This window comes from Anticarsia gemmatalis, chromosome 1 (genome assembly GCF_050436995.1).
Source record: "Anticarsia gemmatalis isolate Benzon Research Colony breed Stoneville strain chromosome 1, ilAntGemm2 primary, whole genome shotgun sequence".
Lineage (NCBI taxonomy): Eukaryota > Metazoa > Arthropoda > Insecta > Lepidoptera > Erebidae > Anticarsia > Anticarsia gemmatalis.
The window spans coordinates 3,782,942-3,805,527 of NC_134745.1; the positions used below are offsets into that span (position 1 = coordinate 3,782,942).

Genomic DNA, 22,586 nt, shown 5'->3' on the forward strand with positions numbered 1-22,586 from the left:
ATCATTCGAGGATAGCAAATAAATTACATTGTATACATAATTCATGGTGTCGTGATTTCTTTCCGTGCTGGCCGCCCGCTAAAGCACACGCCCTAGCTGAAGAAAGCTCTGTAGGGCGGGCGACTTCCTCGACAACGGCGCCTCTCGCGGCCGGCGGCAGGAACTAACTGTCTACCGGCGATTGGCCAGCTCGTGTGACGTCACCGTACATCCGACCAATGGGGGGGAGCGCGCTCGCGCTCGGCCGCAGTCCTCATCGCCGCGCCTTCGTATGAGCCGTGTGTCGCTGCCGGCCTCCCCCCGCACCCCGCGACGAGCCGTCTCGCCCGCATTCTAGTTGTGGGTGTCGCGCCGTGCAGTCCTCGCGTGTGCCGCTGAACTTAGTGCGCCGTTTGTGAGTGCTTTATATCCCGCACGAGTGTCAGTGTGACGGAGGATCCCGTAGCCCGCCGCGGAGGATGTTAACAGCGCACGGTGAGTGATGTCGACGAGTCGACGGACGCTTATCTCGCTGCGGCGCCACGTGAACGCGCTCTATTTATAAAATGTAAACACGCAGCTAATTTGATTTGAGACTATATTACGGTATTGCTACTTAAAAGCGAGAGTACGCGTCCGGAGCGCGCTCCACTAGCGTTCGCAAATTAACAATAAAGACTCAGCGCGCGACGGTCGAGATTGCCCAGTTCCTGTAAGACGGACGTGCTAGTGACGTGTTGATGTCGATGATTTAATAAAAAAAACTCACGTCTAGACCTGAGCCCGTTAATCCGAGAAATGGATATGCCAGTGTTAACCTTGGATTGGTTCAGGGCTGGCGATAGCACGATAACGTGACCTTGAGGCGAAGTCTCGCGAACGCCGGCCGGCGCTGGAAGCGAGCGAGCTCACGGAAAATGTCCAGACAAACAACGATAATGGTGTCGCAAACACAATGATAATTCTGTTAATGTGAGAGATTCGTGCAGGAAACACAATGAGAAAATATCTTTAATGTTTACGACCAACTATAATAATCCGAACGAATTTTAATGCGTTCGTTTTATATTGTTAAAACAAATATGCAAATTGGCCGAATGTAGAGACAAATTAGCAAACGACATTGATTAGCGACGTCGAGGTTCCGATAAAGCAAAAGAGATCAAGCTAGTAATTTTGGATGCGTTTCAATTAACTACATGCAAGACTGTTCAAGTGACTAATGAAACGGTCCAATGAGTAATTCAAATGAACATGAATTTGCTTATGTTAAATGGTCGGACCCAAGAAGTAGTAAAGTATTTATGATCTCCTTCACAAACAACATACTACAAGTGTTCCCTTTTCTAAATGGCTGTAATTTCTACAACACGGTTTTCCCTTATAGCGCATTTTTTTTATAATGGCAGTCAAGTCGAGTCTGTCCGGTTGAGATACCTCGATACGGTCAGGTTCGAGGCGTTGGTCCCACGCCTCGTTCCACATACTCACTTCTTTCGATTTGTAATCGTATGGTCAGTGGGCCTGACACCAATCGAGTGATTTACGTCTAATAAGAAGATTAAGTTCAACAACCGACTCTTTGATGATAGAGAACTTTAATGTCAGATCTTAAACCACTGTGATAATGGATTAAAAAATTAATAACATTTGAACGAAAACCTGTTTTATATGTTTACCAAAAACATCATCGTTGTAGTACACCAAGGTCAAAACACGTTTGAAACCAAAAAACTGGTAGCAAAAACGATACTTAACAAAAATTAAGAAGATTTGGGATTCTCATTCGCACTTACGCACATTCGAATGTTAAAAGAGCAGTTGCCATACGTACTATGCGTGTGTGTTCCGTCTAACTTACAAGAGCTGCTTATGTGCGAACAGGACAGAGATAATTCGCATCGAGTGAGCGAACCGGCCATGCGAGATGCTCAGCCGTATCATAAATATTAATCAGGCGCTGGTGTCAACAGCCACCGCGTAACGTGACACCGCCACGATCCGCTGCTAGCCTGGTACTTGAAGTAGTGGCCAGACACTATAGTCCAGACAAACATGACAATTGAACGTAGGACTTATGACAAGGCTGCACATAGAATGCAACAATTAATTTCGAAAGAATCGCATGTTACTGCGTAGTGTAACGGAACGATCGTCCTGTATATTATATTGTGCATCAGTTTTCAATGCTGCACAAGATTGTAGACATTAAATATTTGTTTTCTCTTAACCAGCTCTTTCTGCTGCAAACAGACTTATAAAATAGTGATAATGTTATCGTTTGCACATCCGTTTGTGCTTACGCATTCAGCCATGACCTGCCCTACAACTCTCAGACTCCAAGTGGTGAACGCACTGCAGTTTTATGTTAATTTGCGTTAAGAATTTCAATTATTGTTAATGCTACGAACAACTGAAAATGTCTTTACTGTTTAATTCGGTCAATTGTCCTTTACTAATTTTATTATTTTGTGGCACTGAATGCTCAGTGTTTCGGACTTCCCTTCTTACTATAAAGTGTTAGTATATTTCAATACTTTTCAATAGCTAACACTGATTATTTACATCATTGCAGATAGTATTAGACCTGTTCAGAAGATCAAACAGATTCTCGACTTCTGCCAATGTTTTATATCTTATTCTTTGAAGAGTTGTGTTCATACAAACTGTTGTTGATAATATCTCGACGATACAATGTATCGGAAGTCTTGGTGTCGTCGGTTCTTCGCACTATCGACCTTCATGTTTGACATTTTACATAAATCCACAAACAGGTTCCAGTTATGTATGTACATTATATGTGTACGTTGAAATAAAAACGAGCGTTAGACATTTAATTTGTGTAATTTTAACAATTTTCAACAAGAAGCACTCGCGGGCATCGTTTAATAGTTCTAGTTTTGAAAGATAACAGAACAATTAAATAGAAGGAGCTAGCTTGTTGTTTTGTTTTTGCGAAAATATTATTTGTATGAACAGTTGCTTTATAAACAAACACGTTTAGTGATTACGCTTCAAAGTCATGACGTTTGTTATCTAGACATTTTTCAACAACCTGTATAATGTATATTCCCTCATAAAACGTTATTATCAAGAGAGGCTTTCTTCGATCACACTACACTTGCGATTAAAATCTTATCAACAACATGCATAATTACGTATCAGTAGTTGTACATGTTTATTATGATGACGACGGCATTATAATAAGTGTTGACAACGCTCAAATGATGGCCGACAATGTCGAGCAATGTCTCGACAATTATATAAACTAAGTAGATGTGTACTTAAAATGTAATTAAAAACGAGTTACCACTACGACAGCTCGGCTTAGGGATAATAAAGATTTAATTGCACAGGTTCTGAATAGAATAAAAAGAGTAAAATTATTTTAAATAAAACAGCAAGAAAGCCGTCTAGAACTGTAGATTGCAGAAAAGATGTTAATCTTCCCAGACATTTCACACTGAAGACTTTATCGGAAGACGAATTACAAAAGTTTGAGCAGTTATCGAATCGTTTTGAGCTAATTAAAACTGAAGTCTTCGTTATCTGACGCTATTGTCTTTGGAAATGGAAAAACACGCTTCAAATTCCCGCAAGTAACTCAAATGATATTTTAAATTCAAATATAACTTGTTCAGTTTTATCATGTTAACAATTTAATTTATCTATATAAACGTGTTTTTAAGGAGGCCAAATGTTTGAGGATTTTGAATACAGAAATAATGAAATTGAAGAGTTTGAGACAAACAGTTTAAGCTGCTCCGACGCAAGATCAAGACATGCCGGTCGCTTTTTGCTTGACAACGATGCGTGTGAGCACATCTGCAAAGTTTTTTCATCTGTATGTGTGTGTACGAACACGTTTTTTACGTATGTGCGGGTGTGCGCCAGCGGTTCGCTTGTGGGTTCTCGGCGTGCGTGTTCAACTGTCCTTTTTGTTTTTTCTTCATTAATATCGCTCACTTTATTACCGACCTCTACTACTGAATAAATAAGAAAATATTTTACAAGAAAATATGGATTTTCTCATTTCTCTTGCCTATTTCAAAGGTGATAGGAATTAAGAACCATATCTGCATAATTAAAGATAAGGGTAATTGCATATTTTACCTTGTTTGGTAAAACAATAACTCGAACTGACAATGGAATGTAATTTTATGGAAAAATTGGATATAAAGTAAACTATCTGTTATAAGCCAACTAATAGATACGGGAGCCTATCATTTACGTGCTGTAAATTTGTCGCAATGACAGGGTATGTAATGGTTAATCAAATGGATCAATGAAACGTTTAAGGCTCTAATAAAATGATAATTTGAGACCAGACTAGGAAAAGCATATTAGTATTCACCGGCGATGAAATATATTCCGCGGTGTTACATTTCTAACTTTATGAATATGAGCCGAAGGTTCACTTTTGTTCGGTGAATATGAATTGACATATTACGTTTATTGATAGTGACACTCGTAATAAGAGTCACGAGTTGTTGCGTAATGCGAACAATCTCGCTCACTTCATGTGGAATACCGAAGCGAGATTTTTTTTGTCTATTTGTTTTAGCTTTATGTTTTGGTGTATTTTTAGTAGCATAAAGGTTACTACTACGGTTAACAGTGCATTGTCCTTATTGTAAATCTAAAAATAACAACTGTTTATATTGACATTGTGGTTGAATTCATCATTTATAAATATCTAATGGATGTATTAGTATAAAAAATAATGATTCTTTAATCCATTTTTTGTCAGCACTATTAAAATCATATAAAGATTACAACGTAATCACTGGACAGGTAAGAAGAGTATATAATATAGAAACAGGTACGACAGCGCGGCTAAAGATTTTGTTTCTACTAAATTCTATCGTAAATTAACTGCGAACTGCGAAGGGCTCTACATTTAATAATATTTCATTTCCCATCCCTCATTACGTATGTTTCCTTCAATAGCGTCGTGGGCGTATCATCAGGGTACCCTAAAGAATCTCAGATTTCAATTAGATAACTGAAACTCGGGACAAAATGTGGAATAAAACCTTCAAAGTTCATATCGTCGACGTCGAAATACTCTTGTAATATCTCAAATAGCTTCATGTACGGCCAATTTTGTTCGCCAACTGAATTTAATTTCACTTTTATATTTCATACATATGTACTATTGTCAAAGATTCTACTTTCCTGATTATGTGCTTCCGGTATGGTAATTTATCATTTGAGTAGATCATCAATCTTGCGGCTATTATAAATCACTACTTAAGAGTTAATGGTGATCAATGATTTCTTCCAAAACAGATATTATTTTGTATAAGAAATTAATTTCTTTCAATATTGTAGGTGAGACTGGAAAATTTTAAAGCCCCTAGAGAATTACAGATGTGATCAGTGATAGATACGCAACTAAGTTTTTTGTCCCAAGTAATGTTCTGTCATCGACTGATAGATGTCGTGGCAAACTTAAAATCTTCCATGTATGTGCCCTAGAGCATTCGCCGACAGACGCGGAGCATGTGATGGATGGGCTCTTATCACTTTTGATAACCTTCCGACGTCTTCCCCCGGCACCCCACCTCATGCGCTGTTTTAGCGAAAGTGCGCCTATAAATAAATAGAACATCTTAGTTTCCTGATTTATGGAGACAATTTATACAAAAAGTTAGATCTAACAAATGCATTTAATAAAAATTATATGAATGTGAACGAATTAATAGTTGCCATAAGAACAAAAGATAAAATTAGTTTTCCTCAAGCAAAGAACGTCATCGAAGATTAGTATTAGTACCGTGAAATATCGTTCTATTGCGAACACTTCGATAATTGATACAACGGTAATTAGCTGATGCATCAGTCTTACTCAAGATTCTTAGGTCAGTATCGAAAACTTCATCAAATTACTTACATTGCACAATATACCCAACAGTTTGATTCTTGTTATGAAATGATTAACTTATCGTTTAGATGTCAGTAAGGTCACTAGATCACACATCTTAACCGATAACAGTTAATGGATTATCGTTACAAAAACTCCTACATCTAGTTTTATCCAGTCTATAAATAAATATAGTAAATCTACATTTCTAATTTTAATTCTATTAACAATGTCATCACCTTCTTCGTCTATTGCATTAATGAAGTGAAGTTCAACTACCTACTTATTGTACTACTAATTGAACACTTATTATAATATTTTTTACTCTTTCTTTCGTTGCCTTAAGATTCCAAATCTTCGTTGTCAATCTAAAAACTGTACAAACATGTTCATTCATGTATACAAATACGCTGCATTTGCGGAAGTTTTTCAACGAAATAGGTAAATTTTATGCCGTCAGTAACATGAACTACTGCAAACAAAGGTCACTCGCTTAGATAACCTCGTGACTTTTTGTGTTTTTCGTCTCTTTTTAACGATTTATGCGCGTGTTTCGTTTTGTTTTCAAGTGTTGGTATTATTTTATCATTTATTATGTTTGTTCAACTGTAGGATACAACTCAGATATTAAATCAAGATTTACCTCATTATAGGAAAATGTATTAAGTAAGGAAGCATCCTCTACCCTTGAATTGAGACTTCAAAGATTATCAATTACTTAGTTTATTTCTGGTCGTCCAAGTGACTTTCTTCAATAATATAAATCTTTTAAGTTTTTGCTCCAATTAGTTACAGTATCAATGAACAATTCAATACTGGAAAAGGGACTTTCGAATGACCTCGCTCTGACCTTATCACAGCCCATAATTATTACAAAAAAGGCGCTCTACAAGTGAGAGGGTGTTTTTTACATTTTAATGATCACCCATAATAAATCAAAAACAAATTGATGTTAATCGAGAGGTAATGCGTGCAATATTTTTTTTCTTTTTTACTTTAATATTTTTCGGAGATTGATTGCAAAGTTTTTATTATGTATTTTAATTAAATTATTTACTAATGTTATTGACATTATAATGTATTACTAGGTCGCTACTAAAGTGCGAACTTTAAACTATATACAAAATTGATTCATATTGTTTTCAAATAACCTGCTAAAGTACCTATCATTTCCAGCAATATACCTTTTGAATTAGAACAAATACATATTAGTAACTTGGTTCAAATGAGTCAGTAACTCAGTTTGTTGTCCGCAAAATTACTTATTCTAGTCTCAATATGAGGAAAACACAAACATCTGAAATCAGTTCCGGTAATTGTGTTTAATATGCACATCACTGAAAACGTCTTAGCATGGCATTTTTGCTTTGTTCGTCTTTTGATATGTGATTTCATAGCTTTATCCCTTTCATTCTTAAAAAAAAAGCATGCGCAAGAGCAGGAAAAAAAGATGCTATCGATGTTTTAACTGAAACGGAAAAATACCATTTCGTCTCTAATTAATTTGACACTATTTTAATTGTAGGATAGTAGAATAATCATAACTGCAAAATGATCTGAATTAATACCAATTTTTCTTATAGAGTAAATACTACGCTACGCTAAAGTCAAATGAAGCGTAGAAGCGGTATGTTATTTGTATGCACACACATACACACGCGGACATACACACCTGTATTATAAACAGTCGAACAAACATTACTTTTGAGTCCATGTTTTTTTTTATTTAAAAGGCACAAGGTCTCCTCCATTGTCGACATGCGTTTTTCGAAATATGAACATTCAAATTTCCATTTTTGGTAGCACTAACTTTTTTGAAAAACAATTTGGGACGAGAAGAGCGCTAAATATTAATTTATTAATACTTAATATCACTTAAAATATAATTATAGAATAATATTAATTTAAATATATTTAAGAGTTTTTATTTCTACTAGTAACTTTAATGTATTAATTTTCATTGTATACAGTCCAAAAATGTACAAATAAAAACCTGACACTAAGGTTGAACCAACAAAAAGAAATCGACATTAAGAACAAAAAGTTGAAATACCATTCAACTCAAGAAGAAGCAAGTTCGGAAACTCATTTCAATCTGTTAAAAGCTAGAAATATTGTAGCAATAGAGTGATTTTGTTCAAAAACATCACAATTCGTGATCGCTACTGACAGTATCTTTGTGTCCAGTTTTCATTAGTGAACTCGGCGTGTTATCGCACACCGTAGCTAATGGTTCCATATCAAATATTGACTGGTTCACTATCGCGTTACGTCATTCAGTGGTCCGACCACTCGAATATGGCTACTGTCGATTTGAATACGAAACTAAAATGTCTTTGAAAATGCTTTTTTGGGTAATGCGCAATTTTTTATGGTACTGAGTCCAACCCTGTTAAAAATTTACAGTTAACGAACGCGGTTTCAAATTTCGATTTGTCATTTTGAATTTCCGAACGAAAATTAAATAATCCGAAAGCTTGCATAGTATTTTTTTACAGTAACGAACAGCTAAAGGCAGTAGAGTGGTCGCGCGGAGAGTATTTTTTTTATTGAGTGATAGTAACACATTTCGTCATTTCCAATTTAAAAACAATATTCTAAAAAAAAAGGTCCTATATTTAACCATCGATCTTTTTAAATCGATTTAGATAAACACATTTTTTGGTGTAATTATGATAATTCATTGATACAAATCGAATGTTTTTATCGAACCGGTATTGATTTATCTGGCTTATAAAAACTAACAGCCGCGTATGTAATTAAATTCTAATTACAAAATATGATTAGGAACTATGTAAATTGCTGAGATCTATGACGGTCTAGTCTTAATTATAATATTTCATAACTATTTAATTTTCTTCCGATTTTCATGCAGTCTGACCGAGCCCTATATAAATAAACTAATTTAGAAATCAAGTAACATTTCTTTAAAACAAATACTATCTCAAAACCTCTGGTATATTACGACAAGTCTATCATGCTTTCTTTATTTTTAACTTAGATATTGTTTATTAACAATTAAAATACTCTAAACACGTAGATATATTTCTATATATAAAATTGACACAATGTTTTGAAAAACGCTGTACGCACACAATAATATTCGTGCAGATTGAATAATTCATATATGATAGTAATTATAATTAAACAGACGTATGTGCTTGTACTTAAAATCTTAAATAGTAACTAATTAATTCAAAACTAATTAGAATTTATGACGCGTTGAAAGTATTTTGGATTCCAAACAATTTCTAATATAATTGTGGTACTTGATGGAAATAGCTTGAAGATATTATTTTAAGCGTCATTACTTGAAAATAACAAGATTTAATATAATCAAATTAAGTCAATATCAGCAATAAAGATAGAATCATGACGTATATTTATGAATGTAAAGTATGTATGTATTCCACTACAACACTTAATGAACGATTATGACGTCGGCAATAATAAAATGTCAATTATTTTTAGGTATATAAAGATAAAAATAAGGAAAAGATAACGAAAATAAATAAAAAGTGTAAAAATATATCTAATCGTTGTAACTTCGTTTCGGTTTTACCTGCAACCATAGGGAAAAGTTTACCAAAACTCGCGATTAAGTTTTTCATGTTATTGTCTATATATTACAAAAACAACAACTTAATTTTTTATCAGCCGTTATCGAATTAAATTGACGTGTATACTATAAGTATTTGCTTTTACAATAATCATTAAGAGCTTCCACACTCAACGATAGTGACGCAAACAATAAGTAATTATAAATTCATTTCTATTTATAAATGAATGCGCTACTATTTTTAACAAATTCACAGCTATTTTTAGAAATAACGCTACATTTTACCAAATAAAACTATCTAGTAGGTTAATTATACACGAATAACGTTAAAACTTTCATTTTTCTCGGCTACCAGACAAATACATACCTTATACATATTGATGTCTGCGTTATACGGAAGACATATACCGGTTTTTCTCAAAAATTCCGTCGTTTGAACCTTGAGTTGTATATTATTATGTAACATCGGCATAAATAATGTCTAGCTAATGATGTACGAGTGATAAATTTTCCTAAGGTCACGCAAATATTGATATGAAATGATAACACGACCCTGCATTGTTTTGCAACGATCTTCCGCTTCGAAGAAAATGTTTAATTTCTAATACCTCAGCTTTGAAGGATGATGTCATAAATAATAGCAAAAACATCTGATGTTCCCTTGTTTGTTAGTTATTCATCACTATCTTTGCGGCTTTCTTCCTCGTGATTTATATTATAGAATTTTCCGTGTATATTTTCTAGGTGGCTGAAAGCCCCGCAAACAATTATAACTACAAATTCTAATAGTCGAGCTAAATCATCAAAGAGTAGGTGTACATGTATTATATGTATGCATAAGTACTAGTAACATGACTGCGTAATAACACAAGTTTACCGGTTTAATGTTTCTCTAATATCCCATTTCCAATAACATTATACAAGTACCCGCTTTTATTAAACGCTTTACAAACATCTTCAGTTATTACACGCCCACATTCCATCAAAGAATATTCAAATATCTTTCAACAATATTGTCTCCTATTCATCCCTTTAAAAGGGTAACATTAATCAACAGCCTATCACTCAATAATATAGAACAATTTTTCTTCGTCGCCCTTAATAATAATTATGTCAAAAAGCTTTTTAGGAATTGTAAACCCGTTGCAAGGCAATCAGCTATCCCTTTTGCATGCCCATTTACAGCAGTCATTGACCGTGATAATAGACCTCATTTTTAATATTATTTTTTGAAGAGAAAGGCACAAGTATCTAAAGAATTTACTTGGCAACAACAACATAACCCTATAATGTTATTTTGTCGAAAAAATGTGGGAAAGTAAACCTCCCCCGAGGCTTTATATTTTGTGACAACAAAGTGAACGTTACCTTTCGTACCGACTGAATGGCTTATCTGTCTATATTACACGTGCCAATCATAAACGCCTTATGTGCCAGCAGAACCTGACATCTGTCTATCTTTATTTATACCATCCGCTCTTCTTTTCCTGTATTTTTGCCGCAACGAAATTTCAAAGCAGGGCTCGAACAAAAGTTTTTTACCAAAGAATTACTTGCCGAATTCTTAGTTCGTTTTCTGCGAGTTTTTGAAAGTTTCAAACCGCAAGGAATCATTAAAACTCTCGACGACTTATATCAACTTCAAAAGTCGAGATTATCACGCAATATATGAAAAATCATACCTTTTCATAAGGACATGAAACAGCAAAATATATTTTGCTTCTTTGTGCTTATCTCGAACGCTCAAAAACCGTACGACATTAAGTACACATCATTAAAAGTGGAAGCAGAAGGTTTCAAACGTGAAAACTCGAAATCCGCCCTGTCGGTGGCAACGTGGGCGTCGGGCTACGGATGAATGAAAGCTTCGGGCGTTTTCGGAAACGCTCGACCATCTCCGGCCACCAAGGTCACGAGCCGAGGGAGGCCGACCCATTTCCACGGGGATCGATGGGAGCGAGAATCACCACCCCAAAATTTGGGTGTTTAGGGCTTTCGGCATTTTCAATGTCAAGTGATTCATGACGGCCGTGCTTATGAAATTCACGTGTATATTACAGTATGCCGTGACTCGACTCTGTTACCCCCTAACGGCTCGCTCGCAGTTTTGATTTGCGCCCACAACTTTGTATTTTTCCAAGTGGCCGATGCGTAATGTTCGGAAATTCGTCTCAAAGGAAATTCGCTTTGTTTTTCTTTGTCCTTTTATTAGGTCCGTAACTGGATCTCGCGGGAGTCTTTAACTGTTATCTTGCGAAGTTAAAACAAAATGGTTTCTTGTTGAAGATGAATGTTGTTTCCTTATAGGTTGAGTCTTTGGAGAGGAGATTAAAGAAGATTAAATACTCGCAGCCTCCTTAAAGTACAATCATCTTACTTAACCACTTTTGCCTTAATAAAACGATGATCGTAGAATTGATTATCTGGTAAATTGAATTGACAATCCATAAAATATTTACAGTACTCCTCTTAATATATTTTATAACTACTTGTTTTATAGTTGTACATCGATTTCTTACGTTCATTGAATATTATTATAATAATTTATAGGATTAATGTAAATAGTGTGGCAGTAATAAAATGTGTTTAATAAAGAACATTCTTTGTGTATACATAGATTTATTACTTACATAAATAAATCAAATTACTGTATCATTTTATCCCTTCACTCTACATAACGAAGTTTCTACATTTTAACGTTTACTATCTTACTTGGCACGTGACCAGCGTGGTGGACTAAAGGCCTTACGTCTCCCTCGTTTGGGAGTGTTTTGTCACTTTCAATCAATCCTGAATCTATGTATGCGTGAAAAAGACCAAACACAGTAAAGCAGAGCTTACATGTTGAACACTTAACAAAACAGCAAAGAAAGTGTTTGAAAAAGAAACGTTTGTGTCGTCTCCCATGAAGGGTGTGTTTAAACAAATTAAAGCAAATTACACAATGACAACTTGTCTACTAACAACTTCTAAACGCTGTACTTTGAATAGAAGTTCCTCATATTGTAAGGCTTTGTTACAATTATAAGGATAACAGCAATCAATGGTGTAATACGATATTGTTTCTTTGTAAAACAGTTCAATATTGTACTTGGTTTTTTACGCGATGAATGTTACGTTTTTCTTAAAAGGCTGTTAGTTTTACAAAACCAAAAAAACTATAGTTTCTAAGGTAAAAATGCAATCTTTATAAAATTAACGTTCATGATTTTAATATTAAAAGCTAAAGTATATACGATAGTTTTGAAACTATCACGACTCTTGCGCATTGTTACAAATTGAACAATGCGATGGAATTTATTAAAATTTATTCAAGTTTTTCTTTAAACTTTTGTGTTCATAACAATACCGGAAAATCGTCATCGTATCGAAAATCGTACGATACTTTTTAGCAACATATACATGTTTTGATGGCAATAGATACCAATTATCTTATCATAAGCCATTAAGAACTTATAATGTATTGAGTAAATGAACATGACACTAAAGGAAGCTTTAAGTAGCTATCTTGTAATAAGAATAAGTAAGATAATCCTTATACAGGAAAATGCTAGTTCATTAATAAATGCCAAAAAACATGAATTAAAATATCTGAAAATGTTATCGGTTTTATCAACATCGCTCAATAAATTCTTATCAATCCTACAATTATTATTATCTTTTATCAGTAGATTATTCGTTATCAGCTTTAAGAATACTTAATTGATATTTCTGCGTAGATGGTGCGAAGTTTTGACGTAGATTTGCAAAAGCCTAGCCGAGTCAGTTGATAGTAAATGAGTGAGATAAGAATAAGGAGCGGTTTTCAAATTATCTTTTTATATTTCTGACAATATCGTAATGATTTTTTGTTTGTTATTTGATATTTTTAGATCGCAAAATCTAATAATAATGAGGATAAAATAGAAGATTAATACTGAAATTATTTGATACTATCTGATTTTCATATTATCAGTCCGGCTTAAAGTCCAACTACTACTTTGCTCAAAAACACATATTTGGACTATATGTTTCACCATTTGCTATACAGAGAATAATGAGGAAAAATTTATATAATACAAACTATCACACTGAATGCCACAAAGCAGTGACTATCACACATCTTGTTTCAAAAACACATGTTGGTTTTTGACATCTGTTAAGGAACATCAAAGTTTTCTCAGCAATTTTCAACCTTATCACCTAAAGTATAAGGTTGAGAAAATCTATTTATCTTTAGAGATTAAATCTCTACAAAAAGTATCAACGATGATAGCAAGAAGATACTTCAAAGTAGCATAAAACAGCGTGTGTCCGTAGTTTTATACCTATGAAACTTGATCTCAGTACACACCACCTTGAAATGCTGATCTCTGCGAATATCATTACGATATTAGAAAGTAATTTATTGTATGACTACACAATAAAGTTCTGTATTTAATGCACTTAACATCGCAGAAATATTAAGCAAAGTTCTATTGCATTCCGATGAAGCACGACATGATATAGAGGTTGCACGACTGCAATGCCAATATTCTGTTATTGATAGTTGCGTGTTTTGTATGTGTGAAATGTTAGTGTTATGTCGTTCTCATAAAAATACTTCGAAATGATAGACGTGAATCTTGAAAATCAGAATTCAGGAAAGTTATTTTGTCATCTCATACCTCCAAACACAATATGTATTTTTTGCGAACAATTTTCAAATTACTTTTTTTTTAAGTACCTATATACTTTAGAATTACGTCAATAGCGACAATATAAAAACATTTTCTATCACAATGACGTTACAATTCGATTTCGAAAAAAATAATTGTATCGATAAAAGACTCGTGCCTTTAAATCGTAGCGTCGATTATCGTGATAACCAAAGACTTCCTACTTCTGTAGTCTGCGCTTGAGTTGTGAAATCGCTCGCATTGTCTCGCCACTTCCTCGCAGATCGACCTTGAGTGACGTATCGTATCGAATATCAGCGTAAAATACCTTATTAACAGTAAAATATTTAGCAGAAAATCTAAGCTATAGCATACCTATGTTATAGATGTTTTAATGTTATAAATCTTTTGGTGTTAATGAACAGTAATAAGAGACTCAAAATTAATATTTTTTACTAGTTATATTACATTAAGTACTGAATTAAAAGTATTTTATATTTAAATATAATATTTATTTTTTATGTTTAGCACGACCTCGATGGCACGATGAGACCCAACTTAATACCTAAAATATTAATCTTTTAGTCCATAATATAATAAAAATATAAGTCCTGAATCTATTAAATACTTGATATGATAGTAGGACAAGCAAAGTTAAAACGTCAGGAGATTGGCTTTTATTTTAGTCATAACACGAGGGATATAATGCATGCATACCGCAGAAGAAAAAAAAATATGATATATATTTTTTACGTATACAGATTGGAATCGATCAATTTCAATATTCATAGGCGATTATTTACAAACGTTAAATTGATTTTTTATTCAGACTATTTCTTTCCTTCGGAGACCTCCAAGGAGGGAATTGAAAATAAAGAAACTAGTATTCCCAAGAAATAAATTAAAAAATATCATGAATACTTTAAAACAAATCGTAATTGTAATTTCATGTATGTATGTATGATAATATTTCTATGCTAGTAATGAAGGAAACAATATGTTAATCGGCGGGCTAGTGACCCCACAAATTTCATCCACGTGGATTACAAAGGCAGAATTTTGAATTCAATTTGAATAGCGGTATTTGAAAGAGTTTGAATATTTTAACTTTTGTACTTGACTTTTTATAATAGTAATAAAAAAAATTATACCTTATATAAATACGATCTACAGATATTAGTTTCGTTTAAAGAATAGAATAGTGTGTTATACATTTCTGTGTAAACGTCGAACAGGTTCCAAGATCACCAACCATGTCAAAAGGCTTAAAATATGTTTATTCTCCAAAATATAATAACACAGTTTAAATTCACAACAAGACTCGGCCTAAAAGAACAAAAAACGTACGGTCTCATACAAATTAATGCGAAATAATGAATAATTAAATATTTTGGCTGCTACACGGTCCGTACAAGGTCAACCCCTACAATGAAAACTAAAAAATCTTGAATACAACTTGATAAAAAACATGGTTTTGTATGGAATTAACAGGTTATTTACAATATTCTAAACATTCAGATTCTGTAATTGTTAGATTTTTTAATCCCATTCGGCTATGAAATATTTTGACACATCATATTAAGTGCTCCAATACTCTATTAAGCCAGGTTGTTTTTTAAACACACTAACGTTCATAGAAAATATTTAATTCGCTAGCAACAGACGTAATTTTCATAACACTAATATTTTTCCGCCAATCATCTTCCATCCTTCTTCAACTACTAGTGGGCGGTAGGATCGTGAACAGTCGTACAAAGTGTTAACTACCGCGTAATGTTCGCATACATTGGTAAAGGGTCGTTACTTGTTACTCGCGGTACCGACAGCGACACAAGTCCCCCGAGCATGATGCATTGGCGCCAACTACTTCAGATTAATATAATTTTTGTTAATTGATACGGACTTGGAACTTGTCTCCGCCAATTAGTACGGACCAATTTTGGATTCTGGAACGTCTAAATATAACATTTTCACATGTCACGAGACTAGAAATTTGGTTGGAACTAGTTATCTAGGTCGAATTTACAGGCGTTTGACGGTTCTTAGAAATGGTTATGTTATCAATTGTCGTAACCTTTTATTCAAAGGGCAAGTCATACTCGGTTTTAAGTCAACACCATTTATTATTCAACACTTGAATGATTTTACAGGAGCGAGTTTCCAGTGTTTGTGTTTTCCTTGGCTGAGGAAACCAAGAAAATTATTATGTTTTCATTGAAAATGGTAGCTTGACGTATTACCTAGTCGCAGTAAACTGTTAATTATCGTTATTATCAATTTGTCCTTAAAATTCTTTATAATTTATGTGGGTAGTATTAAACAGACAGATAAAATTCTCAGCTAAATTTACATGAATTCACCAGGGTTTTACGTCACACTTAGATTCTTAACAATTAAAATATTTTTCTTACAAAAGCAAGATATTAAAATAATCACATGTTTTATCATCAGGATGTATCTGTTTGTTATTTTATTACCGAACACACTAAACAAAACAATTTATAATAAAAAAGACGTGAAATATTAAAACAATTATGTTAAGCTTAGGTGGCTCTACTAATTCCCAAGTTCCAACAGTAAATATAAGATGAGAACTTGATCTCGTCACATTTGCCATGCATTAGGAGGACGGATATAACACATGCAAAACAAATTAGATTAATTGCTTTCCCGAGCTGAAAACTCAGTTGAGCAACGAAACCCACAACAACCTCAAAGCTCTAATAAAGCCACGATTAGTCCCTTACCCGAAACCCACGCAACTCAATTCATAAACACAATTTATAATTCCAAACAATAATTTAAAATGGTCACATTAGAATACCTTACTTAATGAAATTACAAACGACAAAAAATGGTAACACAATCATTGAAAGACTTATTTATTCGACAGTCACCGCGTATGCGAGGTACACGAAAATCTGTGACGTACACCGACCTCCACGCTTTTTCAACAAGACTTTACTTTTCAACGTTTGGTTCGGTCTGATTTGCGGAAACATAATAAGTTTTTTTGTAAGTCGATGTCGTAACTTCACGGTCAATGTCGACAAGTCGGCCTTGCGACTCACTCGAGCACGTCTCACGCTCGATACCGTCCGAATAGTGGACTTCTAGTTACGTAACCCAACTATTAATTTGCTAATGTATCCTCGCGAAGTGAATTCAAATCGAGTGCTAATCGAATTGAGTCGTGTTGGTTAGCGACGCTCATTGGTCCCAACTTTGATTAGCAAAACTTAAACCGTACCATGTATACTAATGTATGTTTATTTTGATGATTTTTATTCGCATTAGTAATTCAGAGATACAAAGTCTTTGTTCTCGTTGTATGCGCTACCGTTTGACAAAAACTCAATTGTACATCGTTTTTATTGTGCATTTACATTAAATGGACAACAAAGACGTAATGCAATTTGTACAATTTAAATTGCGTCTTAAAGTTTCAATAAAGTAAACAAGTGAGTAAACAAAATACAGTAAGCTTTCTCCATCACAATGACCTGTCTAATAGTCAGTTGATTGGCGATAACCTCAGTTACGACGTTCTATGTCAATCGTGAGCAATATAACCAATAAATTGCAACAAGTCATTGACACTGTTACATTACAAGAGTAACATTAGTATTATCAAGTGTAAGCGTCACAGCTCGCCACTACGGTCGCTGTATTTTTAGACTAGGCCGCACTAAAAATAGTACAACAGTTATTACTGAATTAATATTTCTAAAAACGGATCGTCTACGCGCCGGTGATAACGTGGCCGAGACCGATAGTACGAGTGACGTTTCTGACGCCATATTGGATTGTTTGTTTTTGTTTCTTGTTGTCGGATTTTTTTACACAGCCAGTCTTTTTTTTTTCTTTGACGACTTACGACTTTTTTGGACGTGAATTGCGATTTATGACATTACGATACTAACTATTATTTCTTTTTATGCGATATCGTATTATAATTGTTGATTCTACAATGAACGTAAACAGGATGATAAATTCAGTTTTGTGTATAAATAATTAAAATTAGTTTCTTTATCGCATTAATTTTAGTTGATGTTTTAAACAAAAGTATTGAAATAGGTATGCCTAGTAGGTTGACACGTGTATTTATGGGTCATTCTCAGTTAAGAGGTAATATGATGTTAGAAGAGGCGGCATGACAAAAATGATAAAAAATTAATGTAGTATCAGTATTTTCTTACCAAAACACTTATTATCTTCATATCCAGACAACAGCCAGACAAAATCTTAATTTTTTACCATTTTATAACTGACCAGGGGAGATACTGAGGACAGGGGAAGGACATTTATGTTGTGTTATGAAATAAATAACAGTGGTAGTTTGAGAATCAACTTCATTTTTATTTAATATTAATCAGACTTAATTTCAACAGCCATCAGACTTCACTATAAAATAGTCTTTCATTCCTACAAAGCAACAAAAACATGACATTATACGAAAATCAATTTGTTTGTTCTCTAGGTGTCATTTCATTCACAGTTTTAATTAGTCCTTCTTTTTTCTTATCATATTTCTTTTGCTCTTTAATCTTTTGCTGTTCATATTTCACAGGGTCATTTTTTATTTTTTGGTATCTCAGTCTTTCCGCTACACGTTTTTTTTCTAAGCGTTCTTCACGCGTCATTTTTTTTCGTGCCGCCATAATCTGTAACCAGAATATGGTAACTTGGCATCGACGTTTTTCTATAAGGTAACCGGGTTAAAAAGGACTGCTCCTTTACTTATTACAAAAACAATAAGAGTTTCGAGGAACACTACCTGGTATAAGATATTTAGGATGAAAGCGACAATAAACACTCGTACAATCGACATTTAAAATAACAAGATTTATGTTTAAACTAAAACCAGACTAGGTAAATACACTCGGATACTAAATAATGGAGAACTGCATCATAAGCAGGAAGCAGTTATCTCCCCTGAGCAGTAAGTATCTCCCCTGGTACCTTAAGCGGCAGGGGAAAGAAGACAGGGGAGATACTATTTCGACAAAATATCGATATAAAACTCTAAATTTTTGTAACAAGTTATTAGACGGGAAGATTACGATTCTTTGCATACATTACAGTAATTCTAGGAAGAAAGTAAAATATTTATGCTTATAATAAAGAATAAAATCTTACCAGGGGAAAGAACACACTCACTGAACCACGACAGTTTTCACCAAGTGGCGTCTGTGTAATAGCGAACCATATGGCGGGCGCATTCGCGCCGACGGCTTGCTGTCAACTTCACGTTAGTAACTTTGTGCTCAAGGTCAGAATTTACGCGGCGAAATTAAAAGTCGTGAGTTTTTAATGAAAACAAAACGCCAGGGGAAGAGATGCTATATACGAGGGACAAATTTCAATATTAAACATTTTATGAATATCTAAATGTTACCTTTTTTATTCTTTTTCATTGCTTTAATTTAGTTTGTCTAGTTTTTAAATAATACACAATTTAATTTATTTAATAATTTAAAGATAATTAAAAATACTAATTTATTAACATGATCGGTTAAAGGACAGACCAGGGGAGATAAATTTTTCATGTTTAAGGCGCTTTTGTGACTAAATTAAAAACATTTCATCGGTGAATTTTAGTGACCTTACAGAAGATACTGACTTTGATAATCTCACAGCTTTATTTTAAATAAATTATCAATTAAAAATATAAAAAAATTCATTGACATTGAAATTACCTCATAACTTAGAACGACCCTTATACAAATGCTGGTAAATCGGTCATGCCAGTTAAAGGTATAGTAGTAGTTTTTATTTATTTATTTGTATTTAAAGAACCTATATTATAATGGCACATTACCTATTTGTAAAGTATATTTGTTCAAGTTTTTTATTTCTTTTTTGTAGCATTACGAACCAATTTAAACCAGACTCTATGACGCCACAAGCTAGTTTTATAATTGAAATTATTGTTTTACAGAAGTAAGAAAAAAATACTTGTTTGCAAGAACAATTACCTACCAAACACGTATCTATCTGCATGTTAGTACAGCCTTTCTCTTATTTAATTACAGTGAAAGGTGTCTAATAACTTCTGTTACCCAAAACTTTATGGTTATTAACATTCAACAACCACGGATTTACAGTAACTACTGTTCATTGTAATTATGTAGTTTTTATGTCTACTGTACGTCTAATAGCCAAAGTATTTTTTTTCTAGACTTACTATTTTTAAAACCTAGTATTCTTAAATCCCATCTAACGCATCTATACAGAGCTATACACTTATTTATTAAAGTAAGTAGATTATAGGGTACATATTTTAAAATCCATGCGCCTAATTAAAAATATAAAATGTAGAGACGCTAAACCGTGTACACTTGTTATCAAAAAACAATGCCAAACTAAATTAAATAGCGTTTTTTTATACAAATTATGAATGACAGCCAAAAACCGTCTAAGTAGGCACAAATTACGTAACCAGACACAATTACAGGAAAAAAACCGAAGAAAAATAGGTTACAATTTAAACGATAGTGTCTGGAGATAATTTGGCAGCCGTCGCGTATCTTACCTAATGTAAACATAACATGACCCGTCGGTTGTCAGGCCATGACTGCATCTCGATAAGATACCATTGTGTTATTCGAACATAATTGATAATTATTATATTTATTACTCATTCTAGTTGACAGAACCGATAGAGATTTTTTGCGGACGATTCCGGTGAAAACTGTCGTATCAGCAATATTAAATAGTTTTTCTAATTATTATGAACGCTCTGTTATATTACTCTACTTTCTATTTATTATAACCATGACTTTGTTAAATAGGTTTCGAATAATATCTACTAATACAAAATTGCCTACTTTTGATATAGGCAGGTGATATATTCTTTTAGTCTCTACATAGTCCATACATAGAGCTTTCCAAATCAACTTAAAAAATATTTACCAAAATGTTTCCTTAGCTTCATAGATCCTCAAATGCATCGTAAAATTATAAGCTTACACTACATTAATACATAATTTAATACAAGGAAAATTACCTATAAAGGTTACTTTGGTTTAACATTGAACTAATACCTACAATATTACAATAAGGTTCAATGTGAACTTTCCTTAAGTCAATGCACCGAGTTTGAACTAAATTATTTAACTAATAATATTATAAAGACGCTAATTGTAAAGCAATATAATTTTATAACATTTTCCGTAGTAACTTTGAGAATACACTCCAAACTTGAACGTGAATCAAATAAAATATACCTACGTGAGAATTGGAGCCGTAACAGCCGGTGTAACGGTAATTTCTTTAAAGCTCATTTTTCTGTTATCAGATAACTTTATAGCAGCAAATGCTGTGTCGTTTTTGACAGATTTGTGAATTAGTAAACTATCCGTCAATTATTTTCAGACGATGTAGAGTGGCGTCTATTTAAAAATACACATATTTTTTTTTTTTGCTAACCTGAGCTGTCCCATTATCTGAGTTCTTAAATTTGATTTAATTCTTAATTAGGTATGTATCTAAACATGCCTGCCATTATCAAACGTGTCAAAGTATAAAATCGTAGGTAATATCAGTGAGCGCTAAAATATTAACCGGCTAGTGTGAGCCGCCATGACAGTTTATCCGAAATTACCTTTTGACACGAAGTGTGACGAATACAAAGAGGTCTAATACCTAGACTTTATACAGGCTGTAGGCAGAATACATAATGCCTTTTGTAATGTTCAATGAGTTTAAAAAGAAGATGGATTGACTAAAGGAAATTTGATTTGAACATTTTTGCAACATTATTCCGGGAAATATAGTTTATTTTTAAGGAAAACCAGATTTATGATTCATGGGTTTCTCACACAACTAATAAAAATAAAAAATACCATTAATTTCAACACCCAACCAAATCTTCATATGCCTTCCAAAAATCACCCTTTTATGTTAACACAGAATAACCATACATAAGAGTAAACAGGACAACACTACATAATGAAAAAGACACATGGCCAGGAGACCATATTGTACTGAATTGAAAATGACTAATTATAAGATTTCTGCTCTTCCGATGTATTATTACATACTTACCTAATTTATACCTATCCCAAAACTGTTTTGGTATTAAAACCAAAATATTTACACTTTAACACACATTTTAAAAATGACGTCATTTGAATACGATTGTGTAAAAAGGAAACTACACAAAGAATTTAATGTACGTTCTACAACTTAACCAAAGTCGTAATATAGTAAATCTTTTATAGGTTTTAGTCATCGCCAATCAAAGTAGTAATAAAACTATGACAGGAAAAGGCTGAACTTTTACAATCTGTGCTTTAGGCTGTGTCTACGTCACGGTATCACCTACCCTACTTACTCGGTTGCCAGTTGCCGAAACTGCCTTTAGTCACGCATAGAATCTGATGTCACTTGGAAAGTACAGACCATACTAAACGAACACTATAGACATTTTATCTTTTTATCAACTAATTGGTACATAATTGGCCATTCAAATGATTGAATATCAAATTAATTCAATGATTTCGATTAATGAAACCGGTTTTATAACAAGTAAATATATTTA

The 22,586-nt window shown here is 33.5% G+C and overlaps 1 protein-coding gene across 5 annotated transcripts in view; it reads left to right on the top strand.

Annotated features, from left to right (window-relative positions):
• The first annotated feature begins 241 nt into the window (after positions 1 to 241).
• Positions 242 to 22,586, top strand: part of LOC142972232 (myocyte-specific enhancer factor 2-like) — a 66,658-nt gene continuing 44,313 nt past the window's right edge. For 3 of the 5 annotated variants that reach the window (XM_076113135.1, XM_076113146.1, XM_076113156.1), the window contains exon 1: positions 242 to 474. The gene's annotated coding sequence lies outside the window, so the exon portion shown is untranslated. The remainder of the gene's footprint in view (positions 475 to 22,586) is intronic. The other 2 variants (XM_076113165.1, XM_076113174.1) reach the window with 1 other exon arrangement.